Source organism: Artemia franciscana, chromosome 11, assembly GCF_032884065.1.
Source record: "Artemia franciscana chromosome 11, ASM3288406v1, whole genome shotgun sequence".
NCBI classification, from domain to species: Eukaryota; Metazoa; Arthropoda; class Branchiopoda; order Anostraca; family Artemiidae; genus Artemia; species Artemia franciscana.
Genome location: NC_088873.1, coordinates 47826300 through 47840340, shown reverse-complemented (window position 1 = coordinate 47840340; position 14041 = coordinate 47826300).

The following is a 14041-nucleotide window of genomic DNA, read 5'->3' as shown; positions in this document are numbered from 1 at the left end:
TGGTAGTCACGAATCTGACCAACATTTAAAACATTACACCGGGAAAAGCTAGCAGTAGTTTTGGATTCAACCTGCTCTTTTATGTCCGCAATCAATCGAATGCTTTTATTTTGCAAAATCTGGATCCTTTTATAATTAGGAAAAAATTACTAGCCCAATGAACACAACCATAATCTATATAAGGATGAACAAGGGAAAAATAAATGGTTTTTCAAATCTTGATTGGAAATGTTTTTTTTACACGTCTCAAAATTCCTAGACCCCAAGCCATTTTAGCACCAATAACACTGCAATGCTTTTTCCAACTAATATTATTATCTAAATAAAACCCCAAATACCTAATTTCAAAAACTTGTTTAATGGGTAAATGTCCAAAAAAAAATGTTATTATTATCAAATAAAACATGACTATATTTAATACTATATTTAAATATAACATGACCATTAAATACAAGTTTGAAGAGTGTTGTCATACGAAGTTGAAGTTCTAAACAAGTGAGACTTTGGTAGTTCAAAAAACTTGACATAAAGACTGGGAAGAAGCGACATTTCACATATGACAAATAAGATGGTCTTGTTATTTTTGGAAAACAAAAAGATCTTTTTTTGCAACCGGACCAGGCTCAAAACAGAATTTTTTTTTTCAGTTTATTGCCTGACAGAAGGAACTAAAAGATATATTAAGCAAACCAATAGTCAAAGCAACGAATGAATTTTGCAGATGCTTGTTGTTTTTGCAGGATTTGACCAATTTTACAATAAAGAAATCCCATTCAAAAGCTTTTGGTTTTGGGCTACTTTCGGATTATTCTCTTTGGAAAGTAAATAACTGAAAGACATTACAGATCTATAGTTTTTGGTGATAAATTGCATAGTGATAATTCTTGGAAAAATTTTCCTCCTCTCGATAAGTCGATTTAGCAAGTCGGCTTATAATTATTCCTATGATGACAAGACTTGGATATTCTGAAGAACCTGAAGAATTAAAAACATGTTTTATTTCACAAAAACAAATTAGGACTAGTACTGAATACCACAGAAGAAAAAGTCGCAAATCACACATCATCAAAATTCGGGTGTGGCGACACGGTGGCCTCGAATCAAAAATTTGAGCTTGTAGCAGATTTCTTTTCTGTTTTGAGATAAAAACTGTAAAACAAGGGTGAATATGACATTTTCAATAGGATTTTAGCTTTTTTTTAGGTTGTCCGTAAAAACTGCCACAGTGTTCTTTTGCCTCTAGACAGACATTAAATTCCGTAAATCCACGGAAATATCAGTAAAAGTCGAAACCGTGGGTTTCCTCTACTATTGAAGTATTCAGATTTAAGGCAGTGCAATTTCGTCAAATTTATCCAACTGTGCTTTGGCGAACTCTGGTTATTTCTACTGTAATGACCATAATGAAAAGGAAAATAAACTATCAATGAAAAACTTTTCCAAAATCAGTAAAACATTAGCAACGGTCTACAAAAGAACTGGCAGATCTACTAAGACTTGTAGATAAAACAATTTTTATTTCTTACACAACGCTAAATTTGCTTCGTATAAAGGGTCTTTTGTCTTATTTGTCTTTGAATCCTAGTATTCCACTTTAGTCAAAGGACTGTCTATTTCTTCAAGAGTGTAATTTAAGCTAGCAATCTTTGTGTTTTGAGATAGTCAGAACGAATTCCATATAATCATAAAAATTAATATTATGACTCTGTCAGTTCACTGACAGATATGACAGAGTCAGATATGACAGAGTCAGTGAACTGACTCTGTCAGTTCACTGGTTGAAAATTATTTTTAGCGCTACCTACGGTTTATCTGAGAAAGAAAGAAATATTCCATTAAAAAACTATATAACTTTGGCATAAGAAATGTTCCTGTACATCTTGTCCAAATAATATTTCATGTAATTTCATAAATTCTCAATGGGATGTAGTTTCTGTAATGAAATAGATAATTTACTAAGGCAAAATAATTTTAGTTTGATTTCCTAGTTTATCGATTAAAAAGCTCTTCAGGGTTTGTGTTTCAAGTAATATTTGAGTTTATCGAGCTGTAGAACAACTTCTTTAGGGTCGTTGCTAGAACTGGGGTAGGGTATAATATGGCTGACTCTCCCTCTTGATTTTATTCTGTGGCTATTTATGGAATCGTAGATGTTCAAGGTAGTTGCCTGTAAATGAGTCAAAGTTTTAAAGGGTTCAAATTACTTTTGTCCTCTCTTTCTTTCCTAGTAAGTTTACTTACTTATTCTTTTAATTATTAGTCAAAACCATCCTAAATGGACACACTGGCTTATCCGTTTGTCCTAATGTTGTGTGGCTGTTGTTAGGGATTATATTTTACAAGTAAAAATAATACAGTTTTGAAATATTGCCTTGACTCGTTTTCCCATGTATTGAAAAATAAATTCAACCAGAATATTTTTTGACGCATCTCGTGCATCTATTTTAGTTACATCTGAGCATTTCATGACATATCTAATGCGTCTGGTTCAGTTGAAATGCCTGAACTTTTTTGGACGACCTATCGTCTAGTTTCTAAAATTTCAACAGAGGCCTATTCCATAAACTTATTTCCGTACCTCGATTCTCCGGCTCCTCGGTGCTTTCAATGCAGTGGATTTTTTGAAACTGCTCATACTACTTTCCTCAGCCAACAAGGTGACATTAGTGGGAACATCTTTTGCCTTCAGCGACTTCTGTTGAGTATCCACTTTTTTCTTTAATAGTTAATTTTTTGTCCATCCCTCTCCTCAAGTGCTTCAATTTTTTTCAAATTTTAAACAAATTTTTATATATTTCTTATTAGGTCTTATTAGGTCAATATCCTATGCTAAATTCTAGAGGACATTCTCCTAAAATCCTGTAACCTGTATGACCTGTAACCAAAATAAGGATATCATGAAAATTCGTAAATCCGTTCTATATATTATTTGGAAATTTTCTGAAAATTTCCTCTCTAAATAAGGAAGTCGAGACTCCCGTGTCGACCAGACACAGCTGATTTTTAAAATACTCAATCTTAAAACAATGTAGAATGGGGAATTAAAAAGATTTTTAGAATCTCAACATTCTAATCTATATAGGGGTTTAGAGAAAGTTAAACTCTGTTCACCCTCACAAGACTAAGGTTTTTGTTTAAATGTTCACTGTAGTTAGGCCAAACGTCTTGTGGTCTTTCGACGATTCTAGTATCGTATTTGTTTGTTTCTGGGCAGTCCTTTCGGTTTGGTTTCGGCTTGCCACCGATTAATTGGAATGTGGCTTTCCAAATTCTAAAAACCTGTGGTCTAAATTTGAATAGGTATACAATATCTTCTATCCATAAAAAAGACTATGTCATTAAAAAACGACCAAAATTAAAAAAAAACTTTTGCCACAAGACAGCCTTTTCAAAGAAAACTTGAGAGCTCCAGTGAGCCAAGGACTAACAAAAATAAAGTCAAATAATCTTCTAAGCGTAAAAATACAACAAAACACAATCAATAAATAAATGAAACTGAAAAGGAACAGAAATTACAATATATCCCCGAGTCAAACTCAAAACCAGCAAAAATTTACATTAGTAGGGCTGATAACCCTTATGCTTTCTCAAGACTGAATGTAATTAGCGCTCTACTGAAAACAAAATAAATTTTGAAATAATTTCACCTTCTTACTATCATAAAAGAAAATTATCAAAACTTTAATGAAGAAATGTCAGTATATTTTAGTTTATTGATAATCCACGATCATGTGTTTGTTTGATTTTGTTAAGAAAAAAAATCCGGTAGGCAAAAAATAAAGATAAAAATCTTGAAGAAAAAGACATCTTGAAGAGAAAAAAACACCTTGAAGAAAAAAAAAATATTGAAAATTAAGGATTTTCGAAGAAAAAAAAACGCCTTAAAGAAAAATTCTTGAAGAAAAATAAATCTTGAAGAAAAAACACCATGAAGAAAAATAGAAAAACATCCCCCATAGTTTTGCGTAGCACCCACGTGTGCCTCATCCTCAGTTACAACTTTACAACCGGGAGGTTCCCACTGGACTAGTGGGCCATGAGCTCTAGCAAAACAAGTCAGGCGAGTTTGATTCGTCCTAAATAAATTTACGTAGCTAATTCTATTATGTAACACCCAGGTTTGTCTTGAAAAAAAAAAACTTTGCAAATAAGTTTCAAGAAAGTACCGGGACCGGGATTCGAAGGGATGCCAGGCCCGTTTGACCAATCCATGCCCCACAGCTACAGTCGTTGGCAATCTGTTATCAATCATCCGCAGAAATTGCTCTAGTTATCTCATACTTTCTCTTATTATAGCCCTAAAACGCGGGTTTGAACCACATTTTTCATACAGCTTACTATTTCAGTTACGGTCAGTCTGTCGGGTATTCAAAGCGATCCGTAGGCAATATCTCCGAAAATTTCTAACAGTTCCTTTTCTGTTTTTCGAAGCATCCACTCTTTAGAACCAGACTTGACCACTGGCATCACTGCAGCTCCCAATATTCTAATCATGGTTCGTAAACTTATCTTCCTATTCTGCCAAATAAAAAATTCAGCATATGCATCTCCTTTGAGATATGATTTTTTCATTTTTTTTAATGATTGTATACATTTTTAAAGCATTGTTAAACAAAATTAAGCATTCCAAAATCTATGCCAATTTGTGTTTACGTTTTATGTCACGGATTTTATCTTCGTGAATGTCATACAGATTTTTTCTTCTCGAGCAACCTCCTGTTGAGCCATAATACCAATGATTATGGCTATAACTGACTATCTAAAAGAGGAAATGAATAGGAAAAATTACTGGTGCAAGTGACATTTTTACTAATTAAAAATACCATTTTCAAATGATGCTTGGGAGCTTTTTGTCCATACTGAACGATCTTTTGCACGAAACTGTAAAAAAAATTAGATAAAATAATAAAAAAGTCAAAACCACTTTTACCATTCTCCTTGGCCCCACAGTGAATGTTTCCCATTATAAATGAATGAATGAATGAACTTTATTACCCATAAAAGTATAAAAAACACAGAGTATGGAGTATTATAAATAAACAAAAACAAAAACGATAAACAGCGAAAAAAAAAATTCAAACTAACAAAAGACAACATGGACTAATTAACCAGTATCAATATGGAAAAAGGGCTGCAGAGGGTTATAAACGTGAATAAAGTTGATAGTCTTTTTACATAAATCGTCACTGGAAGACCGAATCCGAGAAGGAACATCTATTAACCCTAATCGAGGATTTTTTTTTTGTATCGGTGCCATCTAGGAATCGTAAAATAAAATGTAATATTATAAAGCTGTTTCTTTCAAAAATATTTTCAGTTTCAATCTATACGGATGGTATTTTTCGGATATTGTAAATTTTTGCTTTGTTTCCTAATTCCCATGATGGTACCCAAACAGCAATATAGGGGATACGTTTAACCTTATTAATGTACCATCTCAAATAAAAGGTCTTACTGATGCTTTGAGAACTTTGAATTTTATTTCTGAATAGGTCTCTCATTTGCATTTTCTCCTCCCTGAAGTTGGTTGCTTAGTTTTATTGTTTTCATTTTTGTCATTAAGCCATTGTTTTTGTCGTTTTTGCCTCATTGCCTTTTCATTTTTTATGGCACTTGGTATTAACCAAGTGACATATAACAATCACAAATTCTGTCGGTCTGTCGGTCCTGGTTTTGCTGCTTTAGGCACTTCCAGGTAAGCTAGGACGATGAAATTTGGCAGGCGTATCAGGGACCAGACCAGATTAAATTAGGAATAGTTGTTTTCCCGATTTGACTATCTGAGGGGGGAAGTGGGGGGCCCGTTAATTCGAAAAAATAGAAAAATTGAAGTATTTTTAAGTTACGAACGGTTGATCAGATCTTAATGAAATTTGATGTTTGGAAAGATATTGTGTATCAGAGATGTTGTTTTAAATCCCGGTCGGATCTGGTGATATTGGGGGGGGGAGTTGGTAGGGGACACCTAAAATCTTGGAAAACACTTAGAGTGGAGGGATCGGGTTGAAACTTGGCGGGAAAAATAAGCACAAGTCCTAGATACATGATTGGCATAAACGGAACGGATCCACTCTCTTTGGGGTAGTTGGGAGGAGGGGGAGGGGGTTAACTCGGAAAAATTAGGAAAAATGATATATTTTTAACTTACGAATGGGTGATCGGATCTCAATGAAATTTGATATTTAGAAGGATATCGTGTCTCAGAGCTCTGATTTTAAATCCAAACCGGATCTGGTGACATTGGGGGGGGGGAGTTGGGAGGGGGAAACCTAAAATCTTGGAAAACACTTAGAGTGGAGGGATCGGGTTGAAACTTGGTGGGAAAAATAAGCACAAGTCCTAGATACATGATTGGCATAAACGGAACGGATCCACTCTCTTTGGGGTAGTTGGGAGGAGGGGGGGGGGTTAACTCTGAAAAATTAGAAAAAATGATATATTTTTAACTTACGAATGGGTGATCGGATCTCAATGAAATTTGATATTTAGAAAGATATCGTGTCTCAGAGCTCTGATTTTAAATCCGAACCAGATCTGGTGACATTGGGGGGAGGAGTTGGGAGGGGGAAACCTAAAACTTGGAAATTACTTAGAGTGGAGGGATCGAGATGAAACTTGGTGGGAAAAATAAGCACAAGTCCTAGATACATGACTGATATAACCGGAACGTATCCGCTCTCTTTGGGGTAGTTGGGGAGGGGGGTAATTCTGAAACATTTGAAAAAATTACGTATTTTCAACTTACCAAGGAGTGATCGGATCTTAATAAAATTTCATATTTAAAAGGACCTCGTAACTCAGATCTCTTATTTTAAATCTGAACCGGATCCAGCGTAATTGGGGGGGCAGTTGGGGGGTACCGGAAATCTTTGAAAATACATAAAGCGGTGAGATCAGGATGAAACTAGATGGGAAGAATAAAAACCTGTCTAAGATACGTGACTGACATAACCGGACCGGATCTGCTGTCTTTGGTGGAGTTGGGGGGGGGGGTGAAAATTGAGGTATTTGTAACTTACGAAAGGGTGACCAGATCTTAATGAAATTTGATATTTAGAAGGGTCTTGCGCTTTAAAGCTCTATTTTTAAATTCCGACCAGATCCTGTGACATTGGGGGGAGTTGGAGGGGAAACCGGAATTCTTGGAAAATGTGAAAATTGGGGTATTTTTATCTTACGAATAGGTGATCGGATCTTAATGAAATTTGATATTTAGAAGGAATTCATGTCTCAGAGCTTTTATTTCAAATCTAAACCAGATATTTTGACATTGGGGGAGTTGGAGGGGGAAATCTTGGAAAACACTTTGAGTGGAGGAATCGGGATGAAGCTTGGTGGATTGAATATGCAAATGTCCTTGATACGTGATTGACGGAACCGTATTGGATTCGCTCTCTTTGGGGGAGTTGGGGGGAGGGGTTCAGTGATTTGGCGAGTTTGGTGTTTCTAGACGTGCTGGGACGATGAAAATTGGTAGGCGTGTCAGCGAGCTGCACAAATTGACTTGATAACGTCATTTTGCCAGATTCGATCATCTGGGGGGCTAAAGGGAGAGGAAAAATTAGAAAAAATTAGGTATTTATAACATACGAGTGGGTGATCGAATCTTAATGATTTTGATATTTAGAAGGAGATCGTGACTCAGAGCTCTTATTTTAAATCCTGACCGGCATTAAGCCTCTTATTTTCCTTTTAAATCAATCTGTTGATTCATAGAAATTTCTTAGAACTCATACCATATGATCTCTTGGCTCTTAGCTCTCCATGCCTCGTCACAAGTGCCATATGAGCTCTTAGCTCTTGTTTTGTCCCTCTACTCTACATTTTTCGTTTTTGCTTTTTGTGTTTAATTTATATTATTATTATTAATTTATTTATTTTTGATTGTATTTATTCATTGCAGATAGTTTCACGGAGCTTAAACTATACCGCCTGTAATTATGTTATATTTAGCACAAGTTGATACATTGACCTTGGGATTTTTCATAGTTTTTGCATAAGAACTTCAAACGAAATGTTTAACAAACTTTCTGGGAAAAGAATATTCTCTACAAATTTCCAAGCAAAATTAAAAGTATTAAATTCTTTAATTTAATTATAATTTAATTGATTTTTCACCCACACAATAAAAATTATAATTTAATTATAATTTAGTTGATATTTCACCCATACAATACATAAAGTAAATATGGTGGAGTAAGAATAAATAAAAAAAAGCACAAAGAGAAAAACATATGCGCATGCAAAATCAACGAAAAAAAGGGATAAGACGGTGATGAGGGGATAGGCGCGCAGAAACTGTGCTGGAGAATTTTCTGTGAAGAATCTCCAACTTTAAAGTTTTATCAGGAACTGAAAATTTTCTAACAAGAGTCTGGTTTTGTCCAAGGTAGAAGATACTGAAGAAATTAGCAAAATTTGAAAAAATTTAACCTAATTCCTTTGAAATTACCATTATTAAGAAGAGGGGAAAGACCAGAAGCAAAAAAGACAGAATGATCAGAGAAATTAGAATAAAGTTTGGCGAGCGCACGTAGATTGCACTTCCCTCTGTAATAATCTTTGCATAGCCAATCTGAATCTTTTTACTTATATCATAAACAGTACCCTTACGTAAGCTCGAAAGATTGTTAGTAATAACAGATACCAAGCCAACGAATACAATCAACAAGAGGAATTGCAAGCCCGCTGCACCAAAATCGAGTAGCGATCCCAAGATTCGATTCCTTCTGGTACATTACCCCAATACCCCCAGGTTTTTCTTTGTTGCGTATCAAGTTACCATTTTTTCCTTCTATATTGAGATTACAAGTGTGAGATAGCGTAGAATTTTGAAACCTTACTAAGGGTTCTTGTCACCTTGCTGATATTTGATACCAAATTGTGTCCGTCCGCTACAGGCTTCATCAAGACTCCGTTGCAAGGTGTTCAGTTTTTTTTGTATACGGATTAGCGAACTCACCGAGAAAAATCACAAAATTTAAGTCTACATTCTAAAATTATAAACACAAAAATAGTGTAATTACTGATACCTACGGTAAACATTAGCTTGACATAGCCATAAACACAGGCAAATATTTTGGAGAGCACACGATTTCATCACAACTCCCATAACATGACAAATTGACAAACAATCTGGATATTTTTGTAGGGATGGGGGTCAAGTTTCAATTGAATGCTATTTAATAAATTTTATTGTATGGACAATCAAATACTTTTTATATACTTAAAAAGCTAACTTAAATGGCCGATTTTTTCTCTATTTCGGCCAACATTGCTCCGAAATGAATTTATTATGCGACCCTAAAAATAAGCATCAAAGGAAGTTTGAAGAAAAATATTAGAGTTTTTTATATATGAAAAACTTCCGATGTATTATTGTTTATATGAATTGAAGATTCATAAGAAACACTAAACTCTTCAAGTGTTAAATGTTTAAAAATGAAATCGTTTCTTATGGCGAAAAATTAAATAAAAAAAAATTCAACTGAAAGTAAGGAGCGACATTAACATTTAAACGAACAGAAATTACTCCGTATATGAAATGGGCTGTTCCCTCCTAAACGTCCCGCTCATTACACTAAAGTTTGACCCTTTCTCACAACTCTGCTTTTTAAAACAATAAAAAAAAAACTTTAGCGTAAAGAGTGGGGTGTTTGGGAGGGAACAGCCCCTTTCATATACAGGATAATTTCTGACCGTTTTAAGTTTTAATGTCGCTCCTTACTTTCAGTTGAAAAAACTTGTTTTTTAAATTAATTTCTGAACATTTTTGAATTAATGCATGTTTTGATTTTGGCTCGCCGCAAATGAACAATTAAAACGAAATATGCATGTTAATGTTTTTGTGACTAAATGGCTTTCTCATAGTTTTGATGTGACCATTTTGAGATAAAAAGGCGTGGGGTAGAAGACCTTTTTGCCCTCCAATTTTTCGGTTACTTAAAAAGGCAACTAGAACTTTTAATTTTTTTTACGAACGTTTTTATTAGTAATAAATATAAGCTTCTACATTCGTATATTTTTATTACGTATATGAGAGGGTTCTCCCCCTCTTCAATGCCTCGCTCTTTACACTAAAGGTTAAATTTTATCCCAATTCTATAAGAATGACCCCTGAATCACAGAGGTCGTAGAATAAATATTGAAATTACAAAAAATACTTTAGTGTAAATAGCGTGGTATTTAGGAGGAGATGAACCTCCCCAAATGCGTAATAATTTCTGTTCGTTTTAATTTTTAAGGCTGCTCTTTACATCCAGTTAAAACAACTTTTTCATTTTTAATTTTTTCATTTTTTTAAGAATGCAAGAAAATCCTGCGCCCCCTTCATGAAATTTCTTTTCCCTCATGATAAATTATCTTTGTAAGATCATTCCACGTAACCCTCTCCCCTCGATACCCCTACCCCATATCAGCAAAAATCCCCGGGAAAAGTCACTTTCCAATCACCATTTCTAAATATAAACAATAGTCACAGTATGTGACTTGCAGCCCCTCTCCCGGGGACTCTGGGGGATTAAGTCATCCCCAAAGACATAGTTATTGGGTTTTTCGACTATGCTGAACAAAATGGCTATCTCAAAATTTTGATCCGGTGACTTTGGGAAAAAACAAGCGTGGATAGGGGGCCTAGGTGCCCTCCAATTTTTTGGTCTCTTAAAAAGGGCACTGGAACTTTTTGTTTCCGTTAGAATGATCGCTTTCATGATATTCTAGAACCACTGGGTCAATAAGATCACCCCTGAAAAAAAAAACGAATAAACACGCAACTGTGATATGTCTTCTGGCAAAAAAAAAACAAAAAAAAATAACTTCTACGATAGGGTTCTCTGATGCGCTGAATGTGATGGCGTGATTTCCGTTAAGATAGTCTGAGGTTTAAGGGGCGTTTCCCCTATTTTCCAAAATATGGCAATTTTTTTAGGCTCGTAACTTTTGATGGGTAAGACTAAATTTAATGAAACTTATATATTTGAGATCAGCATAAAATGCAATTCTTTTGGTGTATCTGTTAGTATCAAAATCCCGTTTTTTAGAGTTTTATTACGATTGAGCCGGGTCGCTCCTTGCCCTCCTTGATACCTCTTCCAAGAGTCGTAGGGCTCAGCTAGAAGGATTCGACGATGCAGGTACAGTTAATTAATAAGGATAGGCGAAATTATTGGTCTAGTGTTTCAATTCTAAATTCTTGGCTCAACCTGCCTAAAACCAAATATATTGGATAATTTTTAAATGTATTTGCCCAACCCAGCGTGATGGACAGTGAATCCTCTGATAAAACCTCAACAGCTTTACTCTAGTTCGGCATTGTGGAGTGACATAAATGAGAGGTGTAGTATAAGTGGGAGATGGTAACGACGACAATGGGGGGGGGGGAATTAATGTCAGGTTTTTTCTCACTCAATTGGACTATCTGTCCTGGCTTTTTCTACAATTAGCCATGACTTGATGCCCACAACTATTCCATTTTTATTCAAAAATCAACGGCCAGGGTATGCCAATCAACACAGGTATGCAAATCAAACTGGTAGTAGGATGACAGAGTAGGATGGTTCGGACCATGGCCGTATAGATTCGACTTTTAGTCAGAATGGAAATTTCTCGCCGGCTCCAAAGGGGCTTTCGAAGGAATGCGAAAACAAACTGCGCCTTATATATTCTTTGCTGGATGTCAAAGTCTGAAGAGCCATCAGTGCAAAGTATGGAGTCTAGGTAGGTAAAGCACTCAACCCTTTCTAGCTGAGTTAAGTTCACACTCAAAGATATTTGTGTCGGATGATTCATGACCTTAAATTTTGTTTTCTCTGGGCTTACTTTAAGTCCAATCAGAATTGACCATTCGATAATATCATCTAGCATCTTTTGAGCATGTTCAGGGTCAGAGAGGAGTCCGACATCATCAGCGTAATCCAAGTCGGTCAAGGACAGATTTTTTTTTTCCAAATTGGGCGCCATTGTGTTGCATTAGGGCATTTTCTAGCACCCAGTCTATACAGTAATTAAACAGGATTGGAGAGAGAATACAGCCTTGCTTTACTCCACTTTCGACTAGGAATTCTTCAGTTTCCTCGCCATAGATTCTTATCCGGCTTGTTGACTCTGAGTAATATGCCTGAATTAGTTCAATAAACTATATAGGCATGCCATCGATTTCTAGGGTTTTCCAGAGTTTCTGACGAGTAACGGAGTCGAAGGCCGCGGTGTAGTCGAGGAATATTAAAGATAGAGGTAAGTTATACCTTTGGAACTGTTGGATAATAAGTTGGGTGCCGAAAATATTGTCAATGCAGCCTCTGCCTGGTCTAAAACCAGCTTTATTTTCGCGGGTATTTTTCTCCCGGGCCCTTTTGAAACGATTCAAGTGAATTATCCCGAATATTTTTTACCACGATATCTATAAGACTTATTCCTCGGTAATTTCTACATTCAGTCTTGTCTTCTTTCTCATAAAAGGGTAGTATAATTGAGGTTCTCTAGTCCTTTGGGAAGGAATTCGTTTTTCATGCGTCTTGAAAGATGCCATGTATCTGTTCAGCTGTTACTTCGGGACATTTCTCATGTAGTTTAGGAGGAAGGCCATCTTCATCAGGGGATTTACGGTTCTTTAGTGTTTCTATTGTTTCAAGGATTTCGGCTCTTGAAGGAGCACCCAATTCAACATCATTGGGATTTTTCTCGACAGATGGGGGAGATCGTCAGAGGGGGATGAATGAGACGGATTTAGCAATGATTTGAAATGTTGTTTCCATCTACTCATCCGATTGTTTTGCGAGGCAATGGTTTTTCCTTGGTTGTCTTTGACAACTTCTGACACAGCTACCTTTTTCTGTGTAGTTTCTTTGAGAATTTGATAAAGCTTCCGAGTGTCATGAGCTCGGGCGATTCACAATCTAGTGCATCAAAGCAGTTAGTCGGTTCTAAGCTGAGGGGAAATGACAGTTTCATCCTTGAGTCTACTGCTATCAATGCGAGGTTTTGTTTTATTCTTTCTGCGTTTTGCAAGACGAAGGAGATTTTTTTGATGGTCTGTTTATGATCTGACCCAGATTTCGATCCAGTATCTGCTCCCTTATAAGAACGTGAATCTTGAACAGAGCTTTTCCATCGCTGGCAGATGAGTAAGTAGTCAATTTGGGCTTTGGTAACGCCATCGTTGGAATACCATGTTAATAGGTGGCTTGGCTTATGCTGGAAAAAAGTATTGGAAGCAGTCAGTTGAATCATCAGGGCATAATTGACTAGCCTTTCACCATTTTCGCAACGTTGACCTAATCTGAAATTACCAAACACTTTGCTATTGGCTTGAAAAAACCGAACCTAGCAAAAAACTTAATCACATAAACTTTTTTTTTCTTTCCATGCATTTATCTTAATAAATACTGCTTTGAGTTATTGTTGTTGGGTTTCTACTTTGGAGAATATTAGAGAGCGGTATATTAATCCCATGTAAATATTTTTACTTGAAATCCAAAAGCCAAGGGTACTCCCGGAGAAAATTTTATAATCTGCACCATCCTTCTTAGAGAGGGGACAAGCATAACCCCTTCAGGAGTTACACTCTTTCTATCAAATATCTTTTGACTAATCTGGACTGGAATTTTGTCTACTCTTAGTTATATCGATCCAAGGAAACCTTGCCCGGTAAATTAAATTTAAAATAACTTTTCTCTTTAAGTTTTGATTTGCCCAGATTGTAATAATAGTCAGAATAATTTATTTATTACCCACAAAAACACTATACAAGTATTAAAATATGGAGTAAAAACAATTAAATACATACAAAAAAAACATTCAAAAAAAAGAAAAATAATGACTAAAGAACAAAATTTAGCATTAAACAAACACAAGAAATTAAATAAACACACGAAAAAAAAGAACTATAGAAAATTAAAAAACTTCACTATTGAATAGGCACAAGAATTGAAACTCAAAAAAAAAAAAAGAAAGTATACTGTTCCATTGTTTTTGAATTGCCAACCAGCCTCCGCCAATACTGAATTAATCGACCCTCTAAAATAAATGGAATTCCATAGGTAAC